At 36.8% G+C, this 11,016-nt stretch overlaps 1 protein-coding gene across 3 annotated transcripts in view; it reads left to right on the top strand.

The window, feature by feature from the left end:
* The first annotated feature begins 1,938 nt into the window (after positions 1 to 1,938).
* LOC106876011 (30S ribosomal protein S11) overlaps positions 1,939 to 11,016 on the top strand; it is a 43,961-nt gene continuing 34,883 nt past the window's right edge. The window contains exon 1 of one of the 3 annotated variants that reach the window (XM_014924379.2): positions 1,939 to 2,014. The gene's annotated coding sequence lies outside the window, so the exon portion shown is untranslated. Of the gene's footprint in view, positions 2,015 to 5,899; positions 6,113 to 7,813; positions 7,834 to 11,016 lie in introns of those variants that run through there. The other 2 variants (XM_014924378.2, XM_014924380.2) reach the window with 2 other exon arrangements.

Here is an 11,016-nt window from a genome sequence, read left to right as displayed (position 1 = left end):
ATATATCAAGAATAAGGAGAAAATGGAGAGGTAATTAATAAACTATTATTTATTAATTATAAAATGCGACAACATTCCTGACAGCTGTTTCGATTCAGTAATCTTTAGATAATTAATTTATAAAATTAAAATCATTATAAGATGAATCTCTTCAGAGGGAGTAAAGATATACCGATTAGAAATACATGTTGATGTATGTGTGCGTGTGTGTGTGTAAAAAGGTTGAATTATATTTCGTCCTTTAATTTGGAGGATTCCAAAAAAAAAAAAATGATTTCTATTATAGATTCTTCATATTTTGCTGGTAGCTTACTGGCGTAAGTTTGCGAATATGAAAATAATACTTGTATATGGTATGTTGTGTGAATTTATGGAAAGGAATCCCATGAAACTCAACAAATTTGTTAAAAATGGAGAAGAGATGTTAGAATTTAAGAGAATTTTAATTCATGCAGATGATCGTTTCGATTAGTGACATTAATATCATGCAAATTCATGGTTGAATAGAAATAATTGAATTAAAGTAAATTATATTAATTATACATCACTGTTCTCTTTAGTGCAAGAAGTATAAACGAAAAATTATTACAATAGACTTGATAAAGGAAATAGCAGAGTATAGATATTCATATTTATCCTTATGATAAAGAAAGAAAAAACTTGAGTTTTAGTTTATACCTAACTAGACTCACATTTTTTCTTTCTTACTTCTGTTGGTACTTGGTTGTACTTCAATGCCCTTTAGTGAGCCGGTAGGGAACCTGAGTACACATTGACACAATCTAGCTATACAACGGAGAGTGAGTTGTTGTTCCTCCTTGCCTCTGTAATGACATAGCTGATCGTTGATGTGTACCAAGACATCCAGAGTAGCTTGGGACTCATCCTTTCTGGACACTTGTGTCGATGCACTCGTTGGCTAGAAGATATGTTAACTTTTTAGCAGTTGATGATCCAAATGATCTTTCCCTCAATTTCTAATAGAGAGATCTCTTGAAACTGGTCAAATTCAACCATTTTCTTTTTTATGGACAAAGCAGCCTTCAGTAAGTGTTCAGAGCCAGGGTTTGTGCTTCTTCCAGATCAAACGTAAAAGTCTTGCTAAACTCAACAACAGTAGGTAGTTTATGTAAATTCTATAAGTGGGGCCACATGGCTCAGAAGCAGAACCTGGGGAGCTTCTACCACCACTGTCACATAACATCCAACAGAAATTCTTCATTTATTCTACATCCTGTGGAGGATGTATCATAGTTACCAAATGACAATTTAGACCAACGGATATAATCTTAAGAATGAACGCTTCTCTAAAATTGATACACCGTTAAGGACAATCTCCATAGTCTGGAGATAAGAGAACAGTCGTGAACTCGCTACGTTAGTTTAAATTTTCCCTTGGTTTTTACTAAAGAATCATGCATACCATTATACAATATATGTTGCGTGTTCATTCGTGGAAATAACAAAAGAAACTAACTTTGAAATAACAGTGGGACTTTATTCCTTCGTAAAGTGGTACAGTGGATCAAGCAAGAAATATTACACATTCTATTCATCTATTGTTTGGATAATTCAACTTGGGTCGTCGTTGGTTACAAGTACTCCGTTATGTTAATTTTCCTCTGATGAAACAGCAGGAAATCAATATAACTCGCCTTGACGAAGAACTCTCACCCCTCCGCTCGTTAATAATTTGTTACACCAATTTATAGAAAAAAAGGAGGCTCCAGAGCACATACAGATTAATTGTTTGAGAATGCATTACGCGCTTTGTGATTGGACCTTCGATCCAAATCCCACGCAATACTCAACCAATCCCAACGCAAGACTCAACCAATGTTCAAAACTCACATGATAGGTAAATTGACCAATTACTATAGATTTACGTGATGTGCCTATATAAACCTAAATGTTTTCGATATACTATATTAGAAATTGGTCTTAATTGCAATTTGGTAATTATGCCACATACTCTCCAGCCAGGAATAATTTTAACAAGTCAAGAATTTATGTGGTATGTTGACATAGTTATATTTGTCTACGTTATTCAAACACATGCCATTGGCCTCTTTTAGATATTTTTCATTAAATTATGTAAATTACCTAGATCATCTCCGCGATTGTTATCGCTGTGGTTTTCGTCTCTGATTATATGGTTGGCGTTGATGCTGCCGGCGGTGATAACATATGGTGTGGGGCCGGTCACTCCACCGGTGACGATGATAATGGTTTGGTCATCGTCTGTGGTGGTGATACTAGGGTCGTCGGTTACCTTCTCTGTGTCGCTGGTCTCGGACTGGTCATCATCTCTGGCTGTGGCGATTGTACTGTATTTTTATGTATTTGTGTTTGTCCCCCCACCCGCCATTGCTTGACAACCGATGCTGGTATGTTTACGACCCCCATAACTGAGCGGTTCGGCAAAAAAGACCGATAGAATAAGTACTAGGCTTTCAAAGAATAAGTTCTGCAGTCGATTTCTTCGACTAAAACCCTTTAAGGCGGTGATCCGGCATGGCAGCTATAAGAATATGTGTGTGAGAGAGTACGTGCGCACGCACACACACACACACACAAGAACATCTGACTAATATTTTGTATTTATTATTAATATTTACTTTCTAGTTAAGTGACGCAAAAAATATAAAAATTGAAAATCTACACAAAATATTCAGGAGCAATAACAAAAATAAAGTGTTTCTTTTGTATATATAATTCTTTTTACTATTTCTCCTCGAATTAGTCATAAAACTAGAAAGAAAAAATAGCTGTTTAGCTCTATGTCACGAGTCGCCAAACAAAATAAACTATATAAAATGGACGTGGCCTTCTATATTCAAGGATCTCTTATACGAATCCAGGTAAAAAAAAAAAAAGTCACAGGAAAAAAAGAAACAGTATCCTCTCGCAAAAAAAAAAACAAAAAAGCAGGACAACGTTAGCACTGCTTCTGCGTCTTTAAAAGAAAGGTTAACTGTTGAATTCTCACTTTTTAAGGTTAATATGTCGATCAGTCTATGTAAAGGAATATGCAGAACTGATGGTAAATTAATAAGTTACGAAATCTGCAGAACCAACGGCCTACTCCTGTACCATGTTTGCTAAAAGATTTAGGTGAACTCCCTACTGACTATACTATGACAGTTGGTCCTAATCCCGAGGAGTTCTTACTCTATGATGACGGACCATATGCAAACAACTGCATTCTATTGTTTGGTACCAGCGATGGCCTCAGACTCATGGCTCCAAATATTTTCAAACAGATCTATATCATCTGTGTCCCTTTCGGTAATACTTCAGTGTACACTCTTCTTCCAAACAAGACTTGTGCCACCTACGAAGAACTCTTTCAGGCTATAGTTGGTAGTGACTGACTTTGAAGATGGTGTACTGAGAGCTGTTCTTGCAGTGTTTGGCTGCGACGTAGTGAGAGCAAAGGTTGTTTCTATTATCTTACGCAGTCTACTTGGTGTAAGGTACAGGAAATGGGTTTGAGAACACAGTATAATACCAATGCTGAATTTCGTTTGTTTTGTGACATGATTGATGCTCTGGGTTTTTTTGCCCCTAGAAAATGTTAATGAAGGTATGAGATACCTCAAAACAGTCATTCCACAAGATCCATCTGAAGCCGAGGAGTTGTTCATGTACTTCGATTGTATTTATGTTAATGGCTCCTGTCGACTGATTCAGCAGCCAGTTGCCATGTCCAGTGATGCCTGATGCCTCTGAGAATGCGTCACATTCTATCTATATTTGCCCCTCACCTATGGAATATGTATGACGCCACCATGAACTACAACATCCGTACCAACACCTGCGAAGGGTGGAATAATAAATTCTTCAACCTCGTTGGTCACTACCATCTTTCACTCTGGCGTGTCATTGAATGGTTTCAACGTAAAGAAGCGACAGTGAGCACCAATTATCCAGCAGGATGTTGTTGGTAACCCCACTCAAAGAAGAGTTTGTCAAAACTAAGTGCAGCTACAAGAACGCCTTCGCAACTTGTGTCGGCTGGAATATTCATCTTAACTATCAGCATTAAAAACATTGAATATACATGTAATGCCACGATATTATGTAAGCTGTTTTCGATTAGTACATGTCATGTACTGTCAATAAATGACTGACTTAAATATTTTCGTTTGCAAACCTTACTGTGCTTAAGATATGAACAAAACGTGATTTTTTTTTCACATACATGTAATGCTATCATATATAAATATGATGGCATTGTGACATTTTTCTGTGACTGTATTACCGGCCACCCTTTAATACAGGTCTATATGAACTTGAAAATACGTCTTGAATTCAGAGTGTGATGTGTGGGAGACTTGGCAGCTATTTCTACCAGGACGAACGATCAATGTAAGAAAACATAAAGGAATGGATTAAATTTTGACTATGATTCTAGATTGTTGTTGGCACTCCGTCGCTTACGACGTCGAGGGTTCCAGTCGATCCGATCAACGGAACAGCCTGCTCGTGAAAATTAACTTGCAAGTGGCTGAGCACTCCACAGACACGTGTACCCTTAACGTAGTTCTCAAGGATATTCAGCGTGACACAGTGTGACAAGGCTGACCCTTTGAATTACAGGCACAAAAGAAACAGGAAGTAAGAGTGAGAGAAAGTTGTGGTGGAAGAGTACAGCAGGGTTCGCCACCATCCACTGCCGGAGCCTCAAACACTCACAACGCCCGGTCTGGGAATCGAAACCGCGATCCTATGACCGCAATCCTCTGCCCTAACTACTGGGCCATTGCGCCTCCACTTGATTCTAGATAGTATCCACAAAACCAAGAAAATTAAATATGGACTAAAGAAATATATTTGGAAAGAATTGAAAAGCAACATTTATCTCCCTTACAACATTTCCAATATTGAATTAACTGTAAAATTGTGCGTGTGTATATCTTTTACTTGTTTCAGTCATTAAATTGTGGCTATGCTGGGCACTGACTTGAGGAATTTTAGTTAACCGAATCGACACCAGTTTTTATCTTTTAAAGCCTGGTAGTTATTTTATTACTTCTTTTGCCGAACCGCTAAGTTACAGGGACGTAAGCACACCAATACCGATTGTCAAGCTGTAGTGGAGAACAGACACATATGTATGTATGTATGTATGTATGTATGTATGTATGTATGACGGGCTTCGTTCAGTTTCTGTCTACCAAATCCATTCCCAAGGTTTTGGTCGGCTCGAGTCTATAGCAGAAGACACTTGTGCAAGTGTCACTGAGTGCAACTGAACTCGGAACCATGTGGCTGGGAAGAAAAACTGTTGCCAGACAGCTGGAGCATCACCTTGAAAGATTAGTCTTTTTAAAAAACCTGTTACTTATTCTATCAGTCTGTTTCTCCGAACCGTTAAGTTACGGGAGCGTAAACAAATCAACAGCGGTTGTCAAGCGCTGGTGGAGGACAAACACGTGTGTATCCACCCACCCATCTGGAATTTTCAGAAAATATTTGGTTATTTGTATTCTGTATACGGGAACTCATCCGACTATAAAAAAGAAAATTTTTTTTTATCTTCCGACTTACAAATTTTCGCATTCATTTTAAAAATCGGTTTCAAATACGGACAGTCCGAATTTTTGCTTAAATCCCAGAAATGCAGAAAAGTTTTCTGAAAATTCCCAAAAATAAGAAAGTTAAAAGGCGTTATATGGCAGAATTCGACCAAAGGGAAAATTTAAAACAAATGTCATCTTTAAAAAAATTTCGAAAGTAAAAAAAAAACAAAATACTTTAAAGTACTTTTGTTGAATCGTTATAAACTCAATTATCTACAACAGTCAAGGAGAAATTGCGACCCGCAGCATTTTCTGAATGGTATGCCTTACGAAAAATTACTTTGAAAAATAATTAGGAATATTTTTAATAGTGAGGCCCACCTGATGATGAGCTTATATATCATGCAGCAGGCTTCTCGAAAAATGTTGCCCATGCATAATCTACAACGTGCGTAAATCCAAATATTTTATTACTACACTATTTAGTTTGCTGCGGATCTATTTTATATAGGAACTAGTTTAACCAGCACCGTAGTTACTCAAACCGAATGTGATATATTTGTAGAAACTCTATTTATTTAAAAAAGGTATTGTTATTATTTTAATATTAATCAATTATTTACTGAAGTTGATAAATGCTTTTATTTCCATTATTATGCCTTATTTATCTTTTGTTTTTTTTTTTAATATTAGTTGTATTTTTGTTGAAGGGCATATAATGTTATTGACTAAATTCTCTTAGTAAACTTTATCGTATTTGTCCTTTACAACATCTCTTTTAGTTTACTGTAGATACAAACCGAAGAATAGTTTTAACAGCTGGTATTTACTTATGTCATTAATAACAGTCTTCGCACGATTTAATTTTTTCTTAATTTAACGTATAGCTGTTATCGTTTTCAGTTGGAGCAGTCAAATCACACATGTTACCACCTTAACGACCATATAGCAGTAGTTCTTGCTGCGGGTCGTTGAACGTATAGATGTAATTTATTATGGCATAACTACAGAGTTGTAGTTATGCCATTATTATGTTGAACTTGTACTGGCCCGCTAAATGGCCACACAGCTTGTTTTCCGTCTTAAAAAAGCAGGAAGGATACTTTACATAATGTAGGTCTAGATACAATATTCCTGAGAAAAAGAAGGGATAATTATGGATAAAATGCCTTTCATCATTGGTTTGCTTAACCGAAGTTGGTCAAGGAAACTTTAAATCTTATATATTTAATATTAACGATTAGCGATAGAAAAATTATGTAAAGGTAATTTTTTAAAAAAAAGAGCTTACGACAAGTTTAATTAGCTGAGATGTTTAATAAGCCTGAAAAGTCAACTACTCTCACCGGCTTTAAATATCGGATCCACGTTTTTGTTTCTAAAAATTTCGATGAAGTGATTTTATTGTCGTTTTGCACGTTGCTTTTAATTCTCTAAGGAATTTTTGTCAGCTGAATGCATGCATTGTCTCACTGAATCAACTCACTATATGACACTATCGTATCGATAGTGTAAACCTGTCTTGAAGTTTGACGAAAGTGGAATGAGAAAACACCGAACGAATTTGGTTGCATTCACATCATAACATCCAAATTAATTTTGTTGCTAAACTGACGAGTCGTGTATACATTCCAAAACTATAGTTCATTTAATTTATCGTATACCTTTTAAAATTGACTATATTTATTTTGTCACTCATTAAAGCATGTTGAAATAAATGCTACACGAATGTGATGTGCCAAAACGCAGTTAGGTCTTCTTATAAATCTGAGGTCTTGTATCATAATTAATTTAGAAGAGCTTATGAATTAAATGGTGAAACTTCGGAGAAACGAAACTGTGATTACTGTTCACTTAACGTCGTGAGTACCTTAAGAAAGTATCAATACTAATTAATCACCCTTTACAGATCCAAGGGAAACAACTTTTCTGAAATTAGCTGTCGCATTAAAAAAATTTTTTAGTCTATGTATTTAGTTAAAAAGCAAAAGTCGGTCTGAGTTCATAATGTTGTTTACTAAATGAAAGTACATTTTATGAATCTCTCTTTGCTAAACATAGGGATCATGCAGGACTAAGATCTAGAGAACTGTGTTTTCAGAGTGGTTGAAAGAGGCACATTAGTTGAGTTCCATGTAGAACTGAGACCATCATATTCTTGATTATTAATCCAACATCCATTGCTGTCATATCCAACTTCACTGTCAGTAGTTGTATGCATAGAACTATCAAGTTTGTAGACATGGCATTATAAACTGTGGCTATCACAAACTCGAACAGTAAAAGTAAATGTGTTGTATTCTTTCATGTAAGTACTGTATATGCAATGAAAATATAAATATGAAGATTTTTTTTTTGAAAAAGATATTAAAGTTTAACTCTAGTTAAACTCCCTGGCACCAAAACAAAAAAAAAATAAATAAAAGTGTAATAGGTGTAAAAAAAAAATGTGTAGTAAACGAATCTGAAAACCAAAATTTTTTCATCAATGGATTATATATATTAATGATTGTGTGGGTAGTGGTAGTGGGGAAGTCTCCTACTGTTAATTATTTGAAATCTTTCTGTAAGGAAGGTGTTGGTTTCTAACAAAGCTCCATTAATGGAATGTAGATAACAAAAACAAATTCACGTTTTGAACTTGAGAATTCTTTAATATTTTTACGGTACTACTAAAGCAGCGCGGACCCGAACGCGCAGTCGCGCGTCCTCGCTAGCTAGTCTTGAGTGGTCGATCCTAACCCTAACCCTATCCCTAACCCGCGTGTGCAAATGAATACGTGTTTAGGGTTAGGGTTAGGATCAACCACTCACGACTAGCTAGCGCGGACGCGCGACTGCGCGTTCGGGTCCGCGCTGCTTTAGTAGTACCATTTTTACTGCTTCTCTTACAGGTTGTATTTGTAATGTGTGAGCTTGCTGGTTGAGTTCTTTTCCTGAAAATCCCAGCCTACCTAGATTGTCACTTAGACATTTACTCACAAAATCAAATGTACCAGTTATTATTGGTGTAAATGAATTTATAATCTAGGTATGGAAGCTGAAGGTTTTGAGGCAGTTGTCAAAAGTTATCCTCTTTCTCATTGACTTCTGAAAAGATATTCACTTCAATAAAGGCTGCTGACTTTTGTGCTGGTACATACATTTTCTTGTCTGTCCCTATAAACAATATCTAGCCTGTTATGTTTGCGCTTTGATGGGAATGCTCCTCTGATCTCCCTTGTATTGATTATCTATTTAATAACATATTTATCTATATTTATTCTCAGACAGTCTTTGTTTTTGATGGCATTTTATATTGTTTTAGTAATAATGCTGTGTTGCATTCGGAGCTAGTGCCTTGATGACGTGTATCTATATGTATGTAAGTGTGTATGTATGTATATATATATATATATATGTATGTATCTATGCTATAATGGAGAAAGCTACTTATTAATTAGGTATGTAACAATTACTAAAAGTACTAAAAGCAATTATCAAAGGGTTGACCATCTGGAAATATTTGTATAAATTCTTGTTCTAAGAAATTTCCTATAATTTCAATTTCTCAAGTTTCTTGAATTTTTTAAACTCCAGTTTCTCGCAAATTTAAATATTCTATTCATTCAGTGTGGAGTATACCATTCTCATTTGCAAAGTCTCTCACTTTCACTTTTAAGTTTTCATTCGCTATTTGGAAAACTATCAGTTTATTCTATTAATATATACGTTATTTATTATTCTATTAATCTATACGTAATTTATTATTTATTGAATGAAAAGTTCTAAAATACCCATATAATTTTTGAACGCAGGATAGCTGTGAAAAGAGCCTAGAAAGTTAGGTAATTACTATCAGAAGACAGAGGAAAAAAAAAGTGACCAACAAGTACCTGAAACTTGCACCTTATTCACAGTTTTCAAACACTCTGTACCACTAAGCCAATATATACACAAACAAGTTGTACGAGCAACTTCAACAGTGACACACATAGATACACATTCACACAAATGAAAGGCAATTAATGTGTGTGTGTGTGTGTGTGTGTGGTTGCTGTTCACTGAGAAAACTTCATGCTGCATTACTTTTGCAAAGTTTTGTCACTGAACAGGTCGTGGTTCTAAAGTGAAGGGAATATTTTGACACAAATGAAATTTTAATGTTGAAGTGAAACTGGTACTACTTAAATACAGAGGTCCCTTATACCTGGCACTCCGTCGCTTACGACGTCGAGGGTTCCAGTTGATCCGATCAACGGAACAGCCTGCTCGTGAAATTAACGTGCAAGTGGCTGAGCACTCCACAGACACATGTACCCTTAACGTAGTTCTCGGGGATATTCAGCGTGACACAGTGTGACAAGGCTGGCCCTTTGAAATGCAGGTACAAGAGAGGTCCCTTAACGGTACTAAAATACAGAGGTACTGCTTAAAGGCGAAAGTAAAGAATATGTACACCTGGTATTTAGGGCTAGGGTTTTTGTTACCCTAAGAATGGGTGGTGTGCATATTCTTTATCTCTGCCCTACTTAAATACAGGTGTTACGTACAAAACATTTTAAATGTACGCTGTGTGGACATGTAATGACACTCTAACCCTAAAAGTAGTCCTAACCTTAACCCTAAAAACTAACCTTCCCCTTCATATCGTTATGTAGATGCATTGGGACCTCTGTATTTAAGTAGTGCACAGGAGCTAGTCAGATGGCACTGGCAACGACCACGCTTGAATGGTGCTTTTTATGTGCTACCAGCATGGGAACCAGTCAGGTGGAACTGGCAACGACCTTGCTCGAATGGTGCTTTTTACATGCCACTGGCACGGGTGCCAGTCAGGTGGTACTGGTATCAACCACGACAGTGACTTCACTTGACTCAAGCACTTGAGCACAGTTTATTGCCCTATGATTGAAGGGTACTCTTAAATGGACCAGTTATGCTGCACTGGCTTACGCCATGGTTATGGTCACACTTGGCTTGCCAGGTCTTCTCAAGCACAGCATATCTCCAAAGGTCTTGGTCACTTGTCAATGCCTCTGTGAGGCCCAACGTTCGAAGATCGTGCTTCACCACCTCATCCAAGGTCTTCTTGGGTCTACCTCTTCCACAGGTACCCTCTATTGCTAGGGTGTGACACTTTTTCACACAGCTGTCCTTATCCGTACGCAACGCATGACCATACTAGCGCAGTCATCTTGCACACCACATCTGATGCTTCTTATGTCCAACTTTTCTCTCAGGACACTTACACTCTGTCATGTATGCCCATTGACATTACACATCCAGTGGAGCATACTAGTTTCATTTCTTGCCAACTTACACATGTTCTCAGCAGTCACAGCCCATGTTTCACTGCCATGTAGCATGGCTGTTTGCACATATGCCTCATACAGTCTACCTTTTACTCTGAGCAAGAGGCCCTTTGTCACCAGCAGAGGTATGAGTTCTTTGAATTTTGCCCAGGCTATTCTTATTTTAGCAGCTACACTTTCAGAGCACCCCCCCCCCC

Source organism: Octopus bimaculoides, chromosome 3, assembly GCF_001194135.2.
Source record: "Octopus bimaculoides isolate UCB-OBI-ISO-001 chromosome 3, ASM119413v2, whole genome shotgun sequence".
NCBI classification, from domain to species: Eukaryota; Metazoa; Mollusca; class Cephalopoda; order Octopoda; family Octopodidae; genus Octopus; species Octopus bimaculoides.
This window is presented reverse-complemented; position numbering and strand designations above follow the sequence as displayed.